Source organism: Rhinoraja longicauda, chromosome 2 (genome assembly GCF_053455715.1).
Source record: "Rhinoraja longicauda isolate Sanriku21f chromosome 2, sRhiLon1.1, whole genome shotgun sequence".
Classification (NCBI taxonomy): domain Eukaryota; kingdom Metazoa; phylum Chordata; class Chondrichthyes; order Rajiformes; family Arhynchobatidae; genus Rhinoraja; species Rhinoraja longicauda.
The window spans coordinates 73,253,718-73,279,637 of NC_135954.1; the positions used below are offsets into that span (position 1 = coordinate 73,253,718).

General features: G+C 42.8%; 1 protein-coding gene across 3 annotated transcripts in view; it reads right to left on the minus strand.

The window, feature by feature from the left end:
* LOC144605720 (ubiquitin-conjugating enzyme E2 E2) overlaps window positions 1-25,920 on the minus strand; it is a 97,617-nt gene that overhangs the window by 39,632 nt on the left and 32,065 nt on the right. The window lies entirely within an intron of this gene.

Genomic DNA, 25,920 nt, shown 5'->3' on the forward strand with positions numbered 1-25,920 from the left:
CCCTAATTATCTTATATGTTTCAATAAGATCCCCCCTCATCCTTCTAAATTCCAGTGTATACAAGCCTAATTGCTCCAGCCTTTCAACATACGACAGTCCCGCCATTCCGGGAATTAACCTAGTGAACCTACGCTGCACGCCCTCAATAGCAAGAATATCCTTCCTCAAATTTGGAGACCAAAACTGCACAAAGTACTCCAGGTGCGGTCTCACCAGGGCCCGGTACAACTGTAGAAGGACCTCTTTGCTCCTATACTCAATTCCTCTTGTTACGAAGGCCAACATTCCAGTGGCTTTCTTCACTGCCTGCTGTACCTGCATGCTTCCTTTCAGTGACTGATGCACTAGGACACCCAGATCTCGTTGAACATCCCCTCTTCCTAACTTGACACCATTCAGATAATAATCTGCCTTTCTATTCTTACTTCCAAAGTGAATAACCTCACACTTATCTACATTAAACTGCATCTGCCATGTATCCGCCCATTCACACAACCTGTCCAAGTCACCCTGCAGCCTTATTGCATCTTCCTCACAATTCACACTACCCCCCAGCTTAGTATCATCTGCAAATTTGCTAATGGTACTTTTAATCCCTTCATCTAAGTCATTAATGTATATCGTAAATAGCTGGGGTCCCAGCACCGAACCTTGCGGTACTCCACTGGTCACTGCCTGCCATTCCGAAAGGGACCCATTTATCCCCACTCTTTGCTTTCTGTCTGTCAACCAATTTTCTATCCATGTCAGTACCCTACCCCCAATACCATGTGCTCTAATTTTGCCCACTAATCTCCTATGTGGGACCTTGTCGAAGGCTTTCTGAAAGTCGAGGTACACCACATCCACTGACTCTCCCCTGTCAATTTTCCTAGTTACATCCTCAAAAAATTCCAGTAGATTTGTCAAGCATGATTTCCCCTTCATAAATCCATGCTGACTCGGAATGATCCTGTTACTGCTATCCAAATGCTCAGCAATTTCGTCTTTTATAATTGACTCCAGCATCTTCCCCACCACTGATGTCAGACTAACTGGTCTATAATTACCCGTTTTCTCTCTCCCTCCTTTCTTAAAAAGTGGGATAACATTTGCTATCCTCCAATCCACAGGAACTGATCCTGAATCTATAGAACATTGAAAAATGATCTCCAATGCTTCCACTATTTCTAGAGCCACCTCCTTAAGTACCCTGGGATGCAGACCATCAGGCCCTGGGGATTTATCAGTCTTCAGTCCCATCAGTCTACCCAAAACCATTTCCTGCCTAATGTGGATTTCCTTCAGTTCCTCCATCACCCTAGGTTCTCCGGCCCCTAGAACATTTGGGAGATTGTGTGTATCTTCCTCAGTGAAGACAGATCCAAAGTAACGGTTTAACTCGTCTGCCATTTCTTTGTTCCCCATAATAAATTCCCCTGCTTCTGTCTTCAAGGGACCCACATTTGCCTTGACTATTTTTTTCCTCTTCACGTACCTAAAAAAACTTTTGCTATCCTCCTTTATATTATTGGCTAGTTTACCCTCGTACCTCATCTTTTCTCCCCGTATTGCCTTTTTAGTTAACTTTTGTTGCTCTTTAAAAGAGTCCCAATCCTCTGGCTTCCCACTCTTCTTTGCTATGTTATACTTCCTCTCCTTAATTTTTATGCTGTCCTTGACTTCCCTTGTCAGCCACAGGTGTCTCTTACTCCCCTTAGAGTCTTTCCGCCTCTTTGGGATAAATTGATCCTGCAACCTCTGCATTATTCCCAGGAATACCTGCCATTGCTGTTCTACCGTCTTCCCTGCTAGGGCCTCCTTCCAGTCAATTTTGGCCAGCTCCTGCCTCATGCCTCTGTAATCCCCTTTGCTATACTGTAATACTGACACTTCCGATTTTCCCTTCTGCCTTTTCATTTGCAGAGTAAAACTTATCATGTTGTGATCACTGCCTCCTAATGGCTCTTTTACCTCCAGTCCCCTTATCAGATCAGGATCATTACACAACACTAAATCCAGAATTGCCTTCTCCCTGGTAGGCTCCAGTACAAGCTGTTCTAAGAATCCATCTCGAAGGCACTCTACAAACTCTCTTTCCTGGGGTCCATTTCTAACCTGATTTTCCCAGTCTACCTGCATGTTGAAATCTCCCATAACCACAGTAGCATTACATTTGTGACACGCCAATTTTATCTCCTGATTCAACTTGCACCCTATGTCGAGGCTACTGTTTGGGGGCCTATAGATAACTCCCATTAGGGTCTTTTTACCCTTACAATTCCTCATTTCTATCCATACTGATTCAACATCTCCTGATTCTATGTCACCCCTTGCAAGAGAATGAATATCATTCCTTACCAGCAGAGCAACCCCACCCCCTCTGCCCACCTGTCTGTCTTTTCTATATGTTGTGTACCCCTGAATATTCAATTCCCAGCCCTGGTCCTCTTGTAGCCATGTCTCAGTGATCCCTACAACATCATACTTGCCCATGACTAACTGAGCCTCAAGCTCATCCACTTTATTTTTTATACTACGCGCATTTAAGTACAACACTTTAACTTCTGTATTTACCTCCCCTCTCACAAATGGCCCTGCCCTTAATCTCTTTTCCCCTCTAGAACTTCTGTTCCCATTCTTCCGAGAGTCTTCTGTAATATCTGCTGTATTCCCTTTAACCTCATCTTCATATTCACAATTTTTTAACCCCTCCCCCCCACTACTTAGTTTAAAGCCACAGGTGTCACACTAGCAAACCTGCCTGCCAGAATGTTTGTCCCCCTGCTGTTAAGATGTAACCCGTCCCTTTTGTACAAGTCACCCCTAGCCCAGAAGAGATCCCAGTGGTCCAGAAATCTAAATCCCTGCTCTCTGCACCAGCCCCTCAGCCATAAATTCATACCCTCTATCTCTCTGTTCCTGGCCTCACCAGCACGAGGTACCGGTAGCAGTCCAGAGATAACCACCTTCGACGTCCTACTTCTCAGTCTTTTTCCTAACTCTCTAAACTCCTGCTGTAGCACCTCCTTCCTCTTCCGCCCGACGTCATTCGTGCCCACGTGCACAACGACTTCAGGTTGATCGCCTTCCCTCACTAGGATTTTCTGAAGTCGGTCCGTGATGTGCTGAACCCTGGCACCATCAATAATCAATGTCAGTGCCATCAATAATCTCAAGGAAACAAGGAAAATGGTGATTGTTATTGTTGGTACACCCTGAGCTTTCTACTTCTGTCATTATTAATGGAAAGGGCCTTATACTGGGCATCACTCCTTCTCTTGAAGTCCTTTATCCACAAATAGATTGACTGTTAATTGAATGTCCACTGTAGAAACTCAAAACATAGCTTTTGAGGCATTTGTACTCTTATAATACATATATCCCTCGTTGAAGCACAGAAAGGCGTGTTTCCACCTTGATCAGATTTTGCCAGTCTACAGAAGTGTTCTTATGTACATGGTGAACTTTCCATTGTGAACCTGGATCATGTAATTTATATGTCCAACCCAGTTTATCTGCACAAGGTCAGGGAAGGACAAATGGAATAGGAATATGTTCCATGTAACCCTCGCTGAGGACATAGCCATCAAGAGAAAATGATTTGGCACACATTGTAGCAATGACGTGACAGTGGTAACACAAATTAATATTCAGGGTGAAGATAGACACAAAAAGCTGGAGTAACTCAGCGGAACAGGCAGCATCTCCAGAGAGAAGGAATGGGTGACATTTTGGGTCGAGACCATTCTTCAGACTGATGCTGCCTGTCCCGCTAAGTTACTCCAGCTTTTTGTGTCTATCTTCGGTTTAAACCAGCATCTGCAGTTCCTTCTTTAATATTCAGCATAGTGGGTTGGATGCTGGATGAAAATTCGATAATTCACAGATGATGTTAAACTCGTAGAGACAATTAATCTGAGATTGTGGCAAGATAAATTCAAAATGAGCAAGATGAAATATGTAATTACACAAAAAATAAATGAATGAAATTTAATATGGCCAAATCTAAATCCATGTTAGTCAGAAGAGCAACATATATAAAACTACAGTATTCAAACTGAAATGGATAGAAATCTGCAGACATGAGTGGACTCAAAGTATTACAATCACTGGCACAGTAAAATTTATGGGGCAACATTTTAAAACTCTGTACTGGTACAAAGCAATTCCATTGCTCTGTTTAGACTGATGCTTAGAAACAAGGGTGATGCTTAAACTCAATTAAGATTTTTGTGGCAGAGAATATGGAATCATTTAAAAATCAGCTCAAATGGAACAAATGGCCTTTGTGCTCCCTCTTGATCTTATGAATGTAGCATTTGTCAGAACTTTGTTAACTCAAGCAAAATCATAAATAGTGTTACTAACAAGATGTCCTCAATGGCTGCCACAATATATCAGAAGTCATACCACATGGTACACTCAGTTCATTGGATGCAGTGAATATTAAACACAATGATACCAGAACAACAGAAAGTGGGGAATTTTAAAACTTGAATTCAGTTGGACTCAACATTGGAGTTAATGCTCAAGACACAAGCTGATATTTTTCTTATAATAAAGAGCAACTTCAGATGCTGACTTATACCAAAGATAGACACAAAATGCTGGAGTAACTCAATAGGCCAAGCAGCATCTCTTCCAAACATGGATGTTCTCCAGAGATGAGAAATGGGTATGGGTCAAATCTGGGCAAATAGGACTATCTTAGATGGGCATCTTGGGTGGCATGGACAAGATGGGTTGAAGGGCCTGATTCTATGCTGGATGACTCTTTAACTCTGTCAGCCAACAATTGTGGATCCCAACAATCAACTTGGATCAAGGTAAGGGCCTCTTGAAGATAATAGATATTTAGAAGAGACATGTTCCATATGTTTTACAGTACTTTTAATTCGGCTTTTCTTCACTGTAAAGAATATTAGTTTTCTCTGGGTGATAAATGATCAAATGAGTAACTATGTTACAAATGAGCAGAATAATTAGAAATCAATAGTGGTATCTTTGCCATCAGTAGTACTTGCTCTAATCCTTTAATGAATTAAAATATATCACCAAAAAAAATGCTTGTTGAGGATAAAGGACAGTCTCTCATGAGAAACAGCTGCAAGTCTGAATAAAAGAGATTAATATTAAACATATGCCCGCAAGTCATTATCAGTATGGTTGGGATTTAAATGAGCAGAGACAAAATTTCCCTTGGAGGAAAAATACTCTGTTAACGTTCAACTGTTGGCATACCACCTTTCCTCATTGGTCTACAATGACACACTTTAAGTATGGGACACCTACTGATAAGGCATGCAACATGGACTTTATTTGTGAACTACACATTTGGATAATCAATCTGTATGCTGTGAATGGTCTTAGATTTTTTTATCTTTCAAGTTACACAAGTCCTTTGGAAACAATATTCACTGAATCCAATAACGTCCTATAATCCATTTTTTAAGCTGATATTAGAACAGTCTAGTTCTGATGAAAGTTCCTCAAACTGAGTAGAGTTGCTGCTTTACAGCGAATGCAGCGCCGGAGACTCAGGTTCGATCCTGACTACGGGTGCTGCACTGTAAGGAGTTTGTACGTTCTCCCCGTGACCTGCGTGGGTTTTCTCCGAGATCTTCGGTTTCCTCCCACACTCCAAAGACGTACAGGTATGTAGGTTAATTGGCTGGGTAAAAATGTTATTAAAAAAAAATTGTCCCTAGTGGGTGTAGGATAGTGTTAATGTACGGGGATCGCTGGGCGGCACGGACTTGGTGGGCCGAAAAGGCCTGTTTCCGGCTGTATATATATGATATGATATGATATGATATGATATGAAGGTCAATCGCTGCTAGTTTTCACTTCACAGATGTTGCCTGATGTGCTGAACACCTCCAGCATTCTGTGTTTCATTTAAAATTTCTAGCACTCAAAGTGTATTGTCTCAACAATTATTTTCCAATTTCCAATTTCAATTCATTTTCTTCTACTTGCACATCCACCAGACAATTTAGTTGTGAATAATAAGCTGGCAATACCACCACTTCCTGTCATTTAGTCATTTTTGGACACCACTCTTTCTCAGACATTCATTTTGGCCTCCACATCCAATTCCCTTTCTTGACATATAATACACAATGAAAGAACATTGACCTGAAATGTGAACTCTGTTTCTTTCTCCAAAGATGCCACCTGATCTGCTGAGAATTTACAACATTTTGTTTTTGTTTCAATACAAAATATTTTCCTTACTATGCAGCTTTAAGCAAACCAATTACTAATTTCCATTTGAGAGACAAGTGGCTGCAGTGCTGGAATCTTGAGCAAAAAACTAATTGCTGGAGGTACTCAAGTCTGAAGAAGGATCCTGACCCAAAATATCATCTGTCCATTTCCCTCCATAAATGCTGCCTGACATGCGAGTTCCTCCAGCAATTTGTTTATTAAATTTCACTTGAAAGAAAAATGTTAATCTGCACAAAACAATAATGGTATAACTAAACTTCTGTACTAATGATGTCGACTAATGTAGTCAGCAATAGATTGTACAGAAACCACAAAGTCACACTGCTGCTGTACTTTGCACAGCGACCACATGTTTGACTGCTATCAATAAGCTGCAATGCTACCACATGCAGCACTGCTCTTGATCTTGTTCTGAGATACAGATTTTTAACCCTTATCTCTGCGGGGTGTCAGACAACAAGTAGTAACATAAGCATAAAATAATTTATACATATCATATTTCAGTAATAGTTTGCTTACAACCATTTCAATGTCATGAAAAGTATGATGTTATAATCATTGGAAAGATGAGTTAATATTTCACATTGATTCAGTTTTTTGTTTCAGATATCTATATTTCATTACAACAAATAAATTGCAGTTTCTTTTTAACTCTTGTGATTTTGTAAAAAGGATTTTTTGCTCTGTCAACTGATTTTTACTGCGAGAACATTTGGAATGATGTGGCATTCCTAATTCAGAGTAATGGACTTCATGATGAACAATATGTATTTTATTAAACATTTTGCAGCCTTAGGGAGAGTCAGTCACCATCTCCACACGTTTGATGTAAAAAAACATGCAGCACATGAAACATCATTGGGAGTACATCAAAATATTCGGGCCCTAAATCATCTACTGAGTGTAGTGCTTGTGAAAACAGATGAGCGCACTGCCACCTCTTAAAGTCAGAATCATACAGCACGGAATAAGACCATTCGGCCCAGGTCGACCATGCCAACCAAGATGCGCCATCTTAACTAGTCCCATTTGCCCATGTTTACCTGGCATCCCTCTAAACCTTTCCTATCCGTGTACCTGTCCTGATTTCTTTTAAATGCTGTTATAGCATTTGTGTGAACTACCACCTTTGGCAGCTCATTCCTTATTCACCACCATCTGAGTGAACAAGTTGCCCCTCAGATTCGTATTAAATCTTGTACCTTAAACCTATGTCTTCTGGTTTTGATTTTCCTACCTTGGGTAAAAGACTGTGCTGACAATAGCCTCGTATATCTTATCTGCACTCTTTCCAGCTCTTCAACATCCTTCCCCCACACAATCCATGTGCCGATCTAAAAGCCACATAAATGCCACTATGGTATCTGGCTCCAAAACGTCCCTGGCAGTGCGTTCCAGGCACCTACCAATGTCTGTGTAAAACACATCTCACATCTCCTTTAAATTTTGCCCTTTTCACTTTAACACTTTGTCCTCTTTGACATTTCCACCCTGGGAAAAAGGTTCTGACTGTCCACTTTATGTCTGCCTCTCATAATTTTATATCCTTCTATCGGTTCTCCTTTCAGCCTCCAGAGAAAACAATCCAAGTTTGTCCTTATAGCTAATACCCTCTAATCCAGGCAGCATTCTGTTCACAGTGAGAATGTGCAAACACTATTTGAGGTCAGTATCAATTCCAGGTCACTGGAGCTGCAAAGCGGCTGCAATGTCTACCACTACGCTACCCTACTTTTGTGTGCAAAAGTGTTATTATATCCTGCCCGCATTTCATCCATATCCCTCTAAACCTTTCCTATATATGTTCCTGGCCAAATATATTTAAAATGTTGTTATAGTACTTCCTTCCACTACCTCCTTTAGCAGCTTGTTCCTTACTACCACCACCTTGTGTGTAAAGATGCCCCTCAGGTTCCTATGAAATCTTTTCCCTTTTCATCAGGGGTACTGATTGAGAATGATCAGCCATGATCACATTGAATGGCGGTGCTGGCTCGAAGGGCCGAATAGTCTCCTCCTGCACCTATTGTCTATTGTCCCTTAAACCTATGTCTTTTGTGTTTGATTTTCCTACCCTGGGTAAAAGACTGTGCATTCACCCTTTCTATTCCTCTCACGATTTTATACATCTTTATAAGATCACCCCTCAGCCTCTTGCGATCTAAGGCATAAAGTCCTAGATTGTCCAACCTTTCACTGTAGCTCAGCCCCTCAAGTCCTGGCAACATCCTCGTAAATCTCTGCACTCTTTCCAACTCTTTAGATTCTGGAGTAGTTCCTGAGGATTGGAGGGTAGCTAATGTAAACCCACTTTTTAAAAAGGGAGCGAGAGAGAAAACGGGGAATTATAGACCAGTTAGCCTAACATCGGTAGTGGGGAAAATGCTAGTCAGTTATTAAAGATGTGATAGCATCACATTTGGAAAGTGGTGAAATCATCTGACAAAGGCAAAAGGCAAATCATGTCTGACGAATCTTATAGAATTTTTCGAGGATGTAACTAGTAGAGTGGATAAGGGAGAACCAGTCGATGTGTTATATCTGGACTTTCAGAAGGCCTTCGACAAGGTCCCACATAGGAGATTGGTGTACAAACTTAAAGCACACGGTATTGAGGGTTCAGTGTTGAGGTGGATAGAAAATTGGTTGGCGGACAGGAAGCAAAGAGTAGGAATAAATGGGTCCTTTTCGGAATGGCAGGCAGTGACTAGTGGGGTACCGCAAGGCTCAGTGCTGGGACCCCAGTTATTTACAGTGTATATTAATAATTTGGATGAGGGAATTGAATGCAACATCTCTAAGTTTGCGGATGACTCGAAGCTGTGTGGCAGTGTTAGCTGCGAGGAGGATGCTAGGAGGCTGCAGAGTGACTTGGATAGATTAGGCGAGTGGGCAAATACATGGCAGATGCAATATAATGTGGATAAATGTGAGGTTATCCACTTTGGCGGCAAGAACAGGAAAGCAGAGTATTACCTGAATGGTGAACGATTAGGAGAAGGGGAGATGCAACGTGACCTGGGTGTCATGGTGCACCAGTCATTGAAAGCAAGTGTGCAGGTGCAGCAGGCAGTGAAGAAAGTGAATGGTATGTTGGCATTCATAGCAAGAGGATTTGAGTTTAGGAGCAGGGAGGTTCTACTGCAGTTGTACAGGGCCTTGGTGAGACCGCACCTGGAGTATTGTGTGCAGTTTTGGTCTCCTAATCTGAGGAAAGACGTTCTTGCCTTAGAGGGAGTACAGAGAAGGTTCACTAGATTGATCCCTGGGATGGCGGGACTTTCATATGAAGAAAGACTGGATAGACTAGGCTTGTACTCGCTGGAATTTAGAAGACTGAGGGGGGATCTTATAGAAACATATAAAATTCTTAAGGGGTTGGAGAGGCTAGATGCGGGAAGATTGTTCCCGATGTTGGGGGAGTCCAGAACCAGGAGTCACAGCTTAAGGATAAGGGGGAAGTCTTTTAGGACCGAGATGAGAAAACATTTCTTCACACAGAGAGTGGTGAGTCTGTGGAATTCTCTGCCACAGAAGGTAGTTGAGGCCAGTTCATTGGCTATATTTAAGAGGGAGTTAGATGTGGCCCTTTTTGCTAAAGGGATCAGGGGGTATGGAGAGAAGGCAGGTACAGGTTACTGAGCTGGATGATCAGCCATGATCATATTGAATGGCGGTGCAGGCTCAAAGGGCCGAATGGCCTACTCCTGCACCTATTTTCTATGTTTCTATGTTTCTATCCTTTCTCCACACAATCCATCTTGGATACTAATCTAATGAATGTATACTTCAAACACAGGTCAATCTGTACATTTAAATTTAATGCCACCAAATCAGTAAAATCTGTCATTTTACTTATGATTTTACTTAAATTGAACGGATCACATGTTTTTATTATTACAGGAAAGCTGTATAAAATTGTATTGGGTAGCTTAAAACCCATCGGTATGAACAATGAATTCGCCAATTTTAGGTAACTAACCAAAGACCACCCCACCCATCCCTCTTCCCCCTCCCCACCATTTTTTCTTCCTGTGTCTTCCCAGTACCCCACCTGGACGTAACCATTCTCCCCTCCCCCTTCCCTTCCACTTACATTCTTTCCTCTTGTTTCACAACTCTTTGATCCTTATCTCACACCTTTTGTCTTTTCATCTCAGACCTTTGCCCAACTATCTGTCTATCAACCCTTTGTATCCACCCTATCACTTGCCAGGATTTGTGCTGCCCCTCCTCTCTTCCATCTTTCTCTCCCTCCCGCCCCCTCCCCTTCCCCACACCACAATCAGTCTGACCCAAAAACGTCACCTATCCATGTTCTGCAAAGTTGCTGCCTGACACGCAGTTACTCTGGCTCTATACATCGTTTTTTTTGCTGTATAAAAAGATCATCAACTCTTTTCAGGTTAGTCACTAATTGACTGACTGGCTGAGTTAAAATTATACAAATCATTAAAGAAAGTACAGAGTGGTGCTGCAGGCGCTGAGAACATGACTAGGTTCAAAGCTTCTAAACAAACAGTTTTATATAAAAACAGACACATTTGGAATATGCCATGATGAGGAGAATGACCATTCGAACAAAAGCAGAGAAAAGCTGCAAGAAGAGCAAAGGGACAGGGCTTGATACGGCAATAACGTCCAACCAAGATGATCAGTAAGCAATGTGTCTCCTTGAGCATAGTAAAATGGAGGGGTCTCTGAAAAATAACAAATTCTAACAAGGCTATCGATTGAACTAACCAATTGAATGCTGACAGCGTGCTTTCTTTAGCTGCAGTGGAAAAATCATAGAAACTCGGGAAATAGGTGAGCCATTTCGGACTGAGATGCGAAAAATGTCTTCATGCAGAGGATAATGAATCTGGGGGTATGCACCACCACAGAGTAGCTGAATATATTGAAGAAGGGGAAAAAAGCAATTAGTTCTGGAGCAACTCATCGGGTCAGGCAGCATTGAAGAAATATAGATAGGTGACTTTTCTGGTCAGGATCCCTTCTTCACACTGATTGTGGGTGGGGTGGGATTGAATTCTGGAAGAGCAGAGGGCAAAGGCTGGTGAGTGATAGTTAGATGTGGGAGAGGGTTTTTTTTTTGATAGGCAGATGTTTGGACATAGGCCAGAGATGAAAAACAAAAGGGTATGAGGTAAGGTTAGAAGAGGCACAAATAGTGAAGCCAGAGAAAGGAATATACGTGGAAGGGTATGTGAGATGCAGATGCATGTCCAAGTGAGGCACAGAAAAGAAAGGGGGCAGGGGTGGGTGAGGTTCTGCCAAAGCCTCGTGGATCTCCCAGTTGTTAACCATTTTAACTCCCCCTTCTCATTCCCATTTTCATCTTTCCATCCTGGCACTTCTCCATTGCCAGAGTGAGGCCACAAACAAACAGGAGGAACAGCACCTCATATTCACCTTGGGTAGCTTACAACCTAATGGCATTCACATTGAGTTCTCCAATTGTAAAAAACTAACCATCAAATCATCACTCCCCCTCACTCCCCTCTTTCCCGTGCCGCACCTATAGACACATCTATTAATCCCCTTCCCTTCCACCTGCATTCCTTCCTTTGGCTACACAATTCACACTTCCATACTTATCTTTCATCACTATCCAAACATCTGCCTATCAACCCCCCCCTCCCCCTCATTTGTATTTACGTATCACTTGTCAGCCTTTGTCCTGTCCCTCCTCTCTTCCAGCTCCCCAACACCACAACAAAGGGATCCAAACCAAAGCGTCACCTATCTCGAGAGATGCTGCCTGATCGAATGAGTTACTCCAGTATTTTGTATTTTTTTATTAAACCAGTATGTACAGTTCCTTGTTTCATCATATTTAAGAAGGAAATAGATTTCTAGACATCAAGGGGCATGGGGAGATTGGAGCTTGACATTGAGGTAGATGATCAGCCATGATCATTCTGAATAATGGAGGGTGCTCAAAGGGCATAAACGCCGACACTGACATCCAATTTTCAATGTTTTCAAACTGCCAAAAATCAAATTTGCCACCAGCTTCAAGGCATAATTACAATCTCAGAGTAGGATGAGGATTGCATTTCCAATAGCTGTTCCAGTTATGACCTTGAATTGTTACATATTGTATTCTATTCAGGTGAAAGTTGTATATATTCCCAACATCTTACGGTTCACAATAGCCTACATACGAGGCCAGCAACATTTTCCATGTGAACAAATGCAATTACATGTGTGTTCAAACAAATGTAATTAAATCTCATTCTCTCTTGCCAAAGAGGAACAGCTGAAGAACACTGGAATCCTGAATCAATCCTCGACCTCTTAAGTACTCTGTAATCAATGTCACGATTAGTGGAGGTTTGTCGTACACTGCCTAATTTTGTCATTATGACAAAATGCCAGATATCTACAAAGAGCACTGGTGGAGTGGCGAGCGTGGAAGAATGAATATTATCATCCTCAGAAAAGACAGCATGAGAAAGATAGCCATATCCTTAGAGTGATCATCATTACCTCTTAAAAGGATGATTACAGACTATTATTAAAAGCTCCTTTGCACACTGCCCATAGCATTATTATAATAAGAAATCTGTTTTAGCCTGGCAGTGTGCTGAGATTGCACAGGAGAAATCTAAGTCACTTTCTCAGTATCGAGACAGTGAATTAGGGTTAAAATTATGCTTGAGCTACAATGGAAATGAGTCATTGGGCTCAAGTAACCATGTGGATACAAGCAACTGTAGATGCTGGCTTACATAAAAACCCACAGAGTGCTGGAGTAACTCGTCGGGTCAGGCAGCATTTTTAGAGCACATCGATAGGTGATATTTTGGATTGGATTCTTCAGTCTGATGACAAAGTCTGATGACTGGAGATTCTGAAGAAGGGTCTCGACCCGAAATGTCACCTATCCATGTCCTCCAGAGATGCTACCTGATCCCGAGTTACTCCAGCACTGTGCCTTTTTTTCCAAGATACTGCATCTAGTCCACATATGCTAATTACAGTTGCCTACTGTTTACACCACGAAAGGGTGGATGTCAAACTCTCCACAGAGTCATGTGCAAAGTTAGTGCTAGAATTAACCATGGTTTTTAACATTATTGAAATGACTAAATGAAGAAGAGGAAAGATATTCTGCTGCATGACTTTAGAGAGCTCGGAAGACGGCTGAAAAGCAGGACATCCAGGGTCGATATTTCCGGTTTGCTTCCAGTTCCTCGTGCTGGTGAGGGCAGGAACAGGGAGTAGGCCTACCTACTGCTTAAATGTAGGCCGTTCTATCTGCCTCAGGAGTTTACTGTGGTCATCATCATGGCCGCATACATTCCCCCACAGGCTAATGCTAACCTAGCGCTAGCACAGGTGCACTCGGCCATCAGCAAGCAGCAGGATGCCCACCCCGACGGTGCCTTCATTGTTGCCGGGGACTTTAATCAGGTCGACCTACGAGCCGCGCTCCACAAATTCCACCAGCATGTGCAGTGCCCTACCAGGGGCTCAAACACGCTGGATAAAGTGTATACCAACATAAAGGACACCTACAGAGCTCTCCCCTGCCCACCCCTGGGACAATCCGATCACCTCTCACTGCTTCTACTGCCCGCATACAAACCCCTCATCCGCAAGACCAAACCTGCAATAAAGACGGTCAAAATATGGCCCGAGGATGCCACCCTACAACTCCAGGATTGCTTTGATCGCACCGACTGGGACCTGTTTGCACAACAGGCGACCTGCGGTTCTGTAGACTTGGAGGAATACACATCCACTGTGCTCTCCTACATCAACTGCTGTGTGGAGAATGTCACGGAGGACAAGGAAATAAAGATGTTCCCAAACCGGAAACCCTGGATGAATAAGGAGGTACAGAACCTGTTGAGGGCACGCAACAATGCCTTTAAACCTGGTGACACTTCAGCATACAGTGTTGCCAGATCAAACCTGAACAGAGCTATTAAAAGGGCCAAAGACACCCACAGGCAACGGGTGGAAGACCACTTCAATACCACGGACACCAGAAGCATGTGGCAGGGTGTCAGGGACATCACTGGCTACAAGAGCAGCCCTGCCTGCCCCCACAGTGATATCACATTAACCAACGAGCTAAACACCTTCTTTGCCCGCTTCAAAACTGGCAACACCTCCTTGAGTGGAAGAACCCTAGCCGAGACGGAGAGACTGGTCTTGCAACTGAGCACACAGGAAGTACAACGCGCTCTGCAAAGGGTCAACCCACGCAAGGCTGCAGGCCCGGATGGAGTTCAAGGAAGGGTACTTAGGGACTGCGCTGAACAGTTGGCTGAGGTATTCACTAGGATCTTTAACCTGTCACTATCTCTGGCTACGGTCCCCAAGTGCCTGAAGTCGGCTACCATAGTGCCGGTGCCGAAAAAAGCAAAGATCACCAACCTGAACGACTACCGTCCAGTTGTCCTAACTCCGATAGTCATGAAGTGCTTTGAAAGGCTGGTCTTCTCACACATCAAATCCAGCATCCCTGACTCACTGGACCCACATCAATTTGCATACAGGGCAAACAGATCCACAGAGGACGCCATCTCTCTGGCTCTTCACACTGTCCTGACTCACCTGGAGAGACAGGGCACGTGCGTGAGGATGCTATTCATTGACTATAGCTCTGCCTTCAACACGGTCATCCCCACCAAGCTCATCACCAGACTCCACCAGCTAGGCCTCAGCTCGGCGTTATGCGTCTGGATCCTGGACTTCCTGCTGGAGCGACCACAGGCAGTGAGAATGGGCCCGCACCTGTCCTCCACTATCACCCTGAGTACCGGCACACCACAGGGCTGTGTTCCGAGCCCCATGCTCTACTCCCTCTTCACACATGACTGTGTTCCTGAATTCGACACCAACACCATTGTCAAGTTTGCAGATGACACAACGGTGATCGGGTTGATCACCAACGGTGATGAAACAAAATACAGAGCGGAGGTGCAGAACCTGGCGGACTGGTGCTCTGATAACAACCTGTCCCTAAATACCACCAAGATCAAGGATCAACTTCCGTAGGTCACACAACGGGGAATACGCCCTGATCTTTATCAACGGGGACAGTGTGGTGAGAGTGTCCAGCTTCAAGTTTCTGGGAATGTTAGGTCACATTTCGGAGGACCTAACATGGTCCAATAACACTGCTGCGCTGGTCAAGAAGGCACAGCAACGACTGTTCTACCTAAGAACACTGAAAAAGTCTGGTCTACCCCAACAGCTGCTGACGACCTTCTACCGCTGCACCATAGAGAGCATCCTAACACATGGCATCCCTGTGTGGTATCTTAGCTGCACGGAGGCAGAGAGGAAAGTTCTTCAGCGGGTAGTTCATAGAGCTCAGAGGACCATCGGAACACAGCTACCAGCCTTGGAGGGCATCTACAACACACGATGCCTCAGAAAAGCCACCAGCATCCACAAAGACTCTTCACACCCCTGCAACAGTCTGTTCGAACTTCTACCATCGGGCAGACGATACAAGGCCTTCTACGCCCACACCTCCAGACTCAGGAACAGCTTCATCCCCAGGGCCATAGCTGCTATGAACCGGTCCTGCTGAGCCGGATGGTCACATCGCACAGTGAACCGGCACAGATCTACTTGCACTTTATTCTGTTTTAAAACTGTTCTCATTTGTTTCATTGGGTTGTTTAAATACTGACTAGCTAATTAATTTATTGCATCGTATGGGAGGCGCATTCCCAATCTCGTTGTACCCCTGTACAATGACAATAACGATATATTGTATTGTATTGTATAGGGGGTTTGAATGTGTGGCTGAGGAGCTGGTGCAGGGGGCAGTGATTTAGATTCTTAGACCACTGGGATCTGTTTTGGGGTAAGGGTGAATTGTACAAAAGGGATGGGTAGCACCTCAACAGGTGGGGGACCAGCATTCTGGCAGGCAGGTTTGCCACTGCAACACGGGTGGTTTTAAACCAAATATAGAGAAGGGGTTGGGAGGGGGGGGGGGGGGTCCAATGGGATAGACAAGGATGGAGTTAAAGAGAAAGAGAATATAGGAAAAGTTAAGAAAGACCCCAGAATTATCGGGACAGAAAGCTCACAAAGGGATAGGAGAGTATGGGCAAGTGTAATAGGAATCGATGTGAAAGGTGAGGTGAGTAAGGGATTAAAAGTATTATATATGAATGCGCGAAGTATAAGAAGTAAAGTGGATGAGCTTGAGGCTCAGTTAGAGATTGGTAGATATGACATTGTGGGGATTACAGAGACGTGGCTGCAGGAGGATCGGGACTAAGAACTAAATATTGAGGGTTATACGTCCTATAGAAAGGACAGGCAGGTGGGCAGAGGAGGTGGGTAGCTCTGTTGCTGAAGGATGAAATACAGTCCCTTGCGAGGTGTGACATAGGGACTGACAATGTAGAGTCACTGTGGATAGAGTTGAGGAATTGTAAAGGTAAGATGACACTAATGGGAGTTATCTACAGGCCTCCAAACAGTAGCCCGGATATAGGGTGTAAGTTGCAGCAGTTAAAACTGGCATGTAACAAAGGTAATACCACTGTGGTTATGGGGGATTTCAATATGCAGGCAGACTGAGAAAATCAGGTTGGTTCTGGATCTCAAGAAAGGGAGTTTGTAGAGTGCCTCCGAGATGGATTCAGAGCAGCTTGTACTGGAGTCTACCAGAAAGAAGGCAATTCTGGATTTAGTGTTGTCAAATGAACCAGATTTAATAAGGGAACTCAAGGTAAAGGGACCGCTTGGAGAGAGTGATCATAGTCCAAATGATCTGGAATGTGTAGGCTTAAATATGATTCTATCGCCTCAGATGTCCTATACACTTATAGTCATTTACTGACCACCGTCTTCAAACGTGAGCTTCTATGATAAATTCAAGAAGGTACTATGTCAATCTGATTTGAAGAAAGAGGTCATTGTAATGGGTGACCTCAATTTAAACTGGGAAGACAAGTCCTCAAGGAAAAAGCTCAAGTAAATTACTGATGGTTTTAATTTGGCTCAAATGGTTAAAGGTCCAACACGAATAACAAACAGCACCAGTACCCAAATTGATCTAATATTTAGTAATAGACCTGAAAGGATTACAAAATCACATAACATGATAACTGGGCTATCAGACCATAATATGGTGCTCATATCAAGAAAATTAACCCACAGGCGGTTCAGTACTCATGCTGGTAAAAAGGAATTTTTTGGCATCCCAAAAAACAAGCAAGAGGACTTAAAAGCAGCCATAAAAAATATAAACTGGGATTATCTACTCCTTGAAAATGATTAGTAATAACTAGCCAAAATTTTACTGAAAAATTACAATCTTAAACCAATGAATTTTCAATTAAAATGAAACGTGTAAATAAGAAACAGACTCTCCCCTGGGTGAACGAAAACGTCCAAAAATTAATGAAGGAGCGGGACAATGCTTTAAAAATAGCCATAAAATCAAAACTGTCCCATAATAGGTACACATTTACAATGCTAAGAAACAGGGTAATAAGAGAACTGAGAAAAGCAAAGGCGGACTTCTTCATTACAATCATTGAAAACTCTCACGGTAACTCAAAATCTATATGGAGTCAGATAAAAAAATTAACTGGTCAAAATAATATCATAACAAAGCCAATTGAATTAAAGGTCAATGACACAATCATACAGAGTCCGCCACAGGCCCTTAATCAATATTTTGTTGAATCAGTGGCTACCATAGCCCAGAGTTTCCTAGTCCAACAAAGTAATGCATGTACTGTCAATACGAGTGAGCCAGCACTTTGTTGGACTAGGAAACTCTGGGCTATGGTATTATCTCAATGGTGTCAGATTAGGTAAAGGGGAAGTGCAACGAGACCTGGGTGTCCTTGTACACCAGTCACTGAAAGTAAGTGTGCAGGTACAGCAGGCAGTGAAGAAAGCTAATGGCTTTCCTAACGAGAGGATTTGAGTACAGGAGCAAAGAGGTTCTGCAGTTGTATAGGGCCCTGGTGAGACCACATCTGGAGTATTGTGTGCAGTTTTGGTCTCCTAATTTGAGGAAGGACGTCCTTGCTATTGAGGGAGTGCAACGTTCACAAGATTAATCCCTGGGATGGCGGGGCTGTCATATGAGGAAAGATTGGAAAGACTGGGCTTGTATTTACTGGAGTTTAGAAGGATGAGAGGGGATCTTGTAGAGACGTATAAAATTATAAAAGGACTTGAGAAGCTAGATGCAGGAAAAATGTTCCCAATGTTGGGGGAATCCAGAACCAGGGGCCACAGTCTAAGAATAAAGGGGAGGCCATTTAAAACTGAGGTGAGAAGAAACTCTTTCACCCAGAGTTGTGAATTTGTGGAATTCTCTGCCACAGAAGGCAGTGGAGGCCAATTCACTGGATGAATTTAAAAGAGAGTTAGATAGAGCTCTCATCATCGTCGTGGCTATCCCTCGAGGTCGAGGATAATGGTCTGCATTCCACTGTTTTTATGAACTCTCAGGTGGCTTATGAGTCCAATCCTGGCTTTGAAAGTTTTTCGGCATTCAGGGCAGGTAATTCCAGATGTAAGATTGGGCTTTGGTTGTTGCTTGCTCTCTTTCCATTTACTTCTCTTTTCTTCTAATTCTGCGCATCTGTTGGCTATGAAGGTCGCTGTTCCGTTTTGGATGATGGTTCACCAGAGTTCGCTTGAGCTCTAGGGGCTAGTGGAATCAAGGGATATGGGGAGTTTACTGATTGTAGATAATCAGCCATGATCACAATGAATGGTGGTGCTGGCACAAAGGGCCAAATGGCCTCGTCCTGCACCTATTTTCTATGTTTCTATGTTTAATATTATTAAAATATGACTTTCTGGGAGGTGCTTCAACATGACAAGGATTTGATTTTTTCGGGGAGTTTTCAAATTTAGATCCAATGTGTAATTATTATTTTCCACAATTGTAACTACCAACAATTGAATGGAATGAACTCTATTCAGGAAGAATGTTCCATGTGGTTAATCGTGCAATGGTCCAATTTCATGGCATCATAATGTATATTTTGCAGAACCAGAGATAGATTCCTGAATTTACTTTTACATATACGTGGTAATTTTGCATTTTGGGAAGTATGCAGTTAATATTGTTATAGGAACATCCTGATTGTCTGCAGCTCTGAGGTCAGCATAACAACCTAGCTCTCAATGTCAGTAATGCCAAGGAACTAATTGTGGACTTTGGAAGAGGAAGGATGAGGACCCACAAGACTGTCTGTATTGACTGGATAATAGTGGCGAGATTCTAAATCTTCAAATTCCTGGGCACGCATATCTGTGCAGATCTTTCCTGGACTCAGCACACTGATGCAATTATAAAAGCCCAACAATGCCTCTACTTCCTGAGAAGATAGCAGAGATTCGGTATGTCAGAGCTGTCTAGCTCCAATGGGTTCAACTCCTGGCATTGACCACAGGCTTCTAAGAGTTTGCCCGGAGGCTCAATTGTTCATTGAGGATGCAGCTCCCCTTCTTCCACCAAAATTGCTTTCCCAAGTTATAGACAATAGGCAATAGGTGCAGGAGGAGGCCATTCGGCCCTTCGAGCCAGCACCGCCATTCAATGTGATCATGGCTGATCATTCTCAATCAGTACCCCGTTCCTGCCTTCTCCCCATACCCCCTGACTCCGGTATCCTTAAGAGCTCTATCTATCTCTCTCTTGAATGCATTCAGAGAATTGGCCTCCACTGCCTTCTGAGGCAGAGAATTCCGCAGATTCACAACTCTCTGACTGAATTTTTTTTTCCTCATCTCAGTTCCAAATGGCCTACCCCTTGTTGTGCCATCTTTTTCCACAGCAGGATGAGTTTCACATTGACCTCCATCACAATCTCCAGGTACAACATGCCTCTCCATGAATTAATGCAAGCTATGTTAACTGGTGCTATCTCTTAGAATTGTGGGTTATCTGCTGAAGCACATGCAAGCCATCGCTCAAAAGTGAGCTGATATTGGCTGAATGCTGAAAGAATAACTGGCAGGCAACATAAACAAAGAACAATTCAGTTGTATGATCTGACTCTCTCGAACTTCTACAAGTGTACAGTAGAGAGCATATTGACTGGTTGTATCATGGCCTGGTCCGGGAACTTGAAAGCCCCGGTGCGAAGACTGCAAAAAGTTGTGAACACTGCCCAGTCTTTCACCGATTCTGACCTCGCCACTGTCGAAGGGATTTACAGGAGTCGCTGCCTCAAAAAGGCAGCCAGCATCATCAGAGACTCATACCACCATGGCAACACACTCATTTCACTCCTGCCATCGGAAAGAAGATATAGCAACTTAAAAACTGTAACGTCCAGGTTCAGGAACAGCTCCTTCCTTAAAGCAATCAAGTTACGAAACACGACAACCTCCAAATAATCTCTGAACTACATAGACTTGGGCCATTGGTTTTGTCTTTTTGTAATATTATTGTTTGTTTTTATGTGTTTATATTTATATATACACACATACATGTACATATATATATACACATACATGTGTATGTATATATACATATATACTGAACTTTTATTTCTCGTTTATTATATTGTTTACAGAGTACTATGTTTACATATTATGTGGTGCCGCTGCAAGTAAGAATTTCATTGTTCTGTCGGGACAATAAAACACTCTTGACTTGACTCTGTAGTTGCTCCTGACAAAATAATGTTCCACAAAAGATCTAGCTGGATTCTAATGCTTAGATTCCATTTTGAGAGTTAAAAACGACACAAAAAATTACTTTAAGTTCAACATGGAGGCCATAAGTCAATTCAATCCCATTCCCTCAGTTGTTTCCTGTAACCTATTCCTTTTCAAATATCTAATGTCTCTTTTGATTCTTCAGCGACTCACCAACACAACCAATTAACTGGAGGAAACTCGTAAAGAACAGATAGAAAAGTACAGCATAGGTACAAGCCCTTTGCCCTAAATGTCAGTCCCAAACATGATGCCAAGATAAACTCATCTCATCTGCCTGCACATGATCATTACCCTTCCATTTCCTGCATATCCATGCAACCTATCTAAGAGCCTCTGAAATACCACTTTTATATCCACAGTGCTGCTTCTACCTGTATAGAAACTTACTATGCAAATCTCCTTTAAATTTCATCCCTTTCACTTTAAATTCATGCCCTCTAGTCTTTGACATTTCCACCCTTGGAAAATGGTTGTGACTGTCCACCTCTCATAATTTCAGTTCTCCCCTTATCCTCCAGAGAAAATAATTCAAGTTTGTCCAACCTCTCCATCCAGCTAATACCCTTTAATCCAAGCTACATTCTGTTCACAGGGAGAATGTGCAAACAATATTTGAGGTCAGCATCAATTCCAGGTCATTGGAGCTGCAAAGCAGCTGCAAGATCCATAACCGTGCTGCCCTACTTTTGTGTGCAAATAAAAAGTGATTATATTGTAGGCTTTCATTTGGTGCAATAGTTTCTTACTTTTTTGTACCAAATGAAAGTCTACAATATAATCACTTTTGCGCCGGCCTTCCGAGTATGTACACTCTACTCAGGCAGCGCAGGCTGCGGTGGCTGGGCCATGTCCACCGCATGGAGGATGGCCGTATTCCAAAAGACATCCTCTATGGAGAGCTGACATCTGGAAGGAGAACCATCAACCGCACCCAGCTACATTACAAGGATGTCTACAAGAGAGATTTGAAGGCGCTCGACATCGATGTGGAATCCTGGGAGAGCCTTGCAGCTGACCGTACGAGGTGGAGAGGTACTCTGAACCAACATCTCAAAACGGGGGAAGAGAAACTGATGAAAGCAGCAGCAAACGGGCACGCAGAAAGGAGCGCAGCAACTTCAACAGACCAGAGACCACACGCAAATGTAACCTTTGTTACAGAGACTGTCACTCCTGCATTGGTCTCTTCAGCCACAAGCGATGCTGCTCTAGCCGAGGTGTGGAGCAAGCAGCCAACTAGGATGTATCACCCATGGTCAGCCATGACCGAGGGGGCCTAAGAGGAAGAAAACATTCTCATTCAAATCATTAAATAAACCACATACAGCAACGGGCCAAGAAGCAATTCCGTAGGCACATCACGAGTCAAAGTCCTCCAATCTGAAAACAATCTTCCACCATCACCCTCTGCATCCTTCCATGAAGCTAATTTTCTGTCCAGTCAGCTAGCTCTTGGTGGATCCTAAACAATCTAACCTTCCAGAGCAGCCTACCATGCTTAACAAATGTCTCGCTGAAGACATCCACTGCTCCAGCACTCCCGACCCCTACTCCGTCCCTCTCACCCTTATACCTCCAGTCCCGCCTCTATTCACTCCTCCGGCCCTACCTTTTCCACATTCCTCCGGCCCTCCCTGTCTCTACTTCTCTGGCACCCTCGGCTCCCAGTCCTCCGTCCCTCTTCTCGCAATCCTCCGTCATTCTCCCCACGGTGGCGCAACGGGAGAGTTGCTGCCTTACAGCGCTTGCAGCACTGGAGACCCGGGTTCGATCCCAACCACGGGTGTTGTTTGTATGGAGTTTGTACGTTCTTACCGTGACCGCGTGGGTTTTCTCCCAGATCTTCGGTTTCCTCCTACACTCCAAAGACCTATAGGTTTGTAGGTTAATTGGGTTGGTGTATGTGTAAAATTGTCCCTAGTGTGTGCGGGGATCGCTGGTTGGTACGGACGGTGGGCCGAAGGGCCTGTTTTCGCGCTGTATCTCTAAACCAAACCCCTCCATCACACACTCTCTGAGAGTCCCGTATTAGGCCTGCGGGCCGCTGTAGGCCCCGACACTGTAGGCCCGGACAGTGTAGACTGACGGAGCTCGTTAACGTTAATGGAGTTCGGGGAGCGGGGCCGAGTGTGTTCGGGGAGCGGAGCCGAGTGTGTTCTCCGAACGGAGATTGCAACCCACCTCCCGGCCCGGGTGGCTGTCATTGGTGGAGCAGGAGCCCGTGGCCGCTGGCTGGGTGAGGTCACGTGGGGCGCGGGCGGTGATGTCATCTTGTCCCATATTTAAGGCCCCTTTATAACATATGCTATGGGCCCCGCACTAGCTTAATCCGGCCCTGGTACAGTAGCACACAAGTAATGCAAAGCTTGTTTCAACTAAGTATAGATTGGGAATACAACTAATGAAGCACTGTGTAATTGTTATTTTTGAGAAACTCAGTCTTATCCACTAAGGAAATGAAGTTATGCAACTTTTCTGAATTAAAAATCAAAGCAAATCCTCAGGTGTGAAATTACATCAATGAGCATAAAATTGGTAAATGTCTTAGGAATGTAATATCAAATGAACAATTCACCATCAAGCTTTCACATTACTGAGCACAGGATCCCTGAATCTTTTTCTCCTGCCCCTTCAATAAATACTATTTATCATATTCATTTATGTAATGCTCAATAAACTGCAAGAATTGTCATTTATTGTCCTTTAGTTTGTATGCAGATGCATGCAAAAATCCTTTCTTTACACACCAACTCATCATCTGCAAGGGCGAGGGTATGCACTTTCTACAGATAACAGGAAACCTCCGAGATCTTTGCCAATGTTCCCACTACAAATAAAAATAGTTATGCTCTTTTAAATGACACATTAATAAATTGTCTAGTAAACACATCAAAATACTTATTTTTCAGATTACTTAGTGAACTAATAGGAAAGTCATAAATATACACATAACATAATAGAGTAAATTGGAGGAAAATAAATTAAGAAGCCATACAGTACATTTCACTAATGATGATTGAGATGTTTTTGTGAAAATGGCAGCGAGACGCATGAATCTAATGGTGCAAAGGATGAAGTTTGGTATTATATTAATTTCACTTGACATAATATTGCTCCACATCGCCCACTGAGAAGGCAGGTGATGGGATACCTGTGTTAGAGGGATGTGATGTGGCACTCAATCCCTTCTCAGATGGTAGTGATATAGTGTAGTGGCTGATTCTTTATCTGAGCCAATAGCTGTTAACCACAGGAGTGGGAGAAGGAAGCGGGGAGCAAAGTGGCAGCGGGAAAGCACAGGATTGTGATTAATGTGCTGGCTTGTCTTTTGTAAAGATCATCCTCATGGCAAGCTGTGGTGCTTTTTCTTAATTCCTTATACATTTCTGCATAAGTTAATCATTTGCTTTTTACATATAGTTCAAGCGACAAACCATTTTAAAAGAATTGATTTTTCAATGCTTCTCATGCTCTTGTGTATTTCACCATCTTCACAAGCAAGGGGATTTCAACCTTTTGCTCGTTGTCAGCTTGTTCATCAGACACATTTCATATCAATTCTACTAAATCTTCCATGGTTAGCTCATCTCCTTTTCATATAAGTAACTTTTCAACCTCTACCATGTTGTAAAATCCTTCTTTTCTGAGCTCACAGCCAGTTTAAAAATGCAAATTTCTATCAATATAAATGTTGTGAACACCAGCAAGCAATGACTTTGTCAATTCATCTTGGGATTCTATTACATTTGATATACAGTTGGCTATGTTATAATTTAGAGTAATTGAGTCATACAGTGCTGAAACAGGTCCTTCGGCCCAACTTTCCCATGCCAACCAAAATGCCCTGACATTTTTCCAATATTTTTGTATATTGAAGACAGCATCAGCATTTATGGGTGGGGAAAGGGTGAGAGATCCATCAAAGAAAACACTGATTGGAGCATATTCTCTAGATGGATTTCTGTAAACATTTAGCAGTGGCCCAATAAAGATTGTACTCCTTTGGTAGTGCTGTAGTAGGCCATGTAAAACTTGCTTCAGTAAGCAATATGTATGTGGCTCAGTTTTGTTTGCATTGCACAATTTTGCACAAGTGATGCCAAAGCAAGCTTGACATCTCTGGGCATGCCCATAGCTTCTGTAAACAAGGACTTGAATTTGCCGCATAATTTCTTTTCTGTTCTTTACATACTGATCTGCCATGCAACGCACAAGTACATAACATGTTGATTGCCAGAAGAAGCACATATTAAATAATTAGAAACATATTAACAACCTAAACCACATTGACAGAAAACATTAAACATAACTAGCTCATTGGAACACTGGGTGTCAGGAGACTAACTTTCCCCCCCAGTATTCTAAGGAGGAAAATATGTCAAATTAACAACGACTTCTAAGAAAACAGCAGGCACATTTTTCCAGTGATGGGACCAATATAATTATGTACGATATCGTAAACAATAAATTGTAAGATTGCACCAGTTCCGTAATACTAATTGTATTACCATGATAAGAGCAAATAACACACGGAAACTAAAATTGAAAGCACAGCAACCTGTTGAGCCAACATCAGGTCAATCTTGCTGTCTGTGACCAAGGCAACTGAAAGTAACTTCAGGTATTTAACCCTTTGAAGGTAAGTGCCGAGATTACAGCTACACCTTTGATTAAATGGGAGAATATGTTAGGGAACTGTCTCTAAGATCATGTGCCAGTCAAGTCTGGCACAAGATTTGAGACCCCATTGATTCAATGATAATTATAGATCTGCAGTTGAGATGGCCAAAGTAAATTATTTATTTGAAATATTTGGCATTCATTTAAGTTTTTAGGCTATTTTGTACCTTACAGTTCTAATTAACTTTGCTTTACAATGTTATATTTTTTGTCTTGATTTTAATTAGTTTTTAAACATTTCAGACAACTAAAAACTGTTAAAATCGATGATGACTTTACAGAAGACCAAGCTTCGCAAACATCTTTGCCTTCTGTCAACATCTGACAGAAGCACTCTG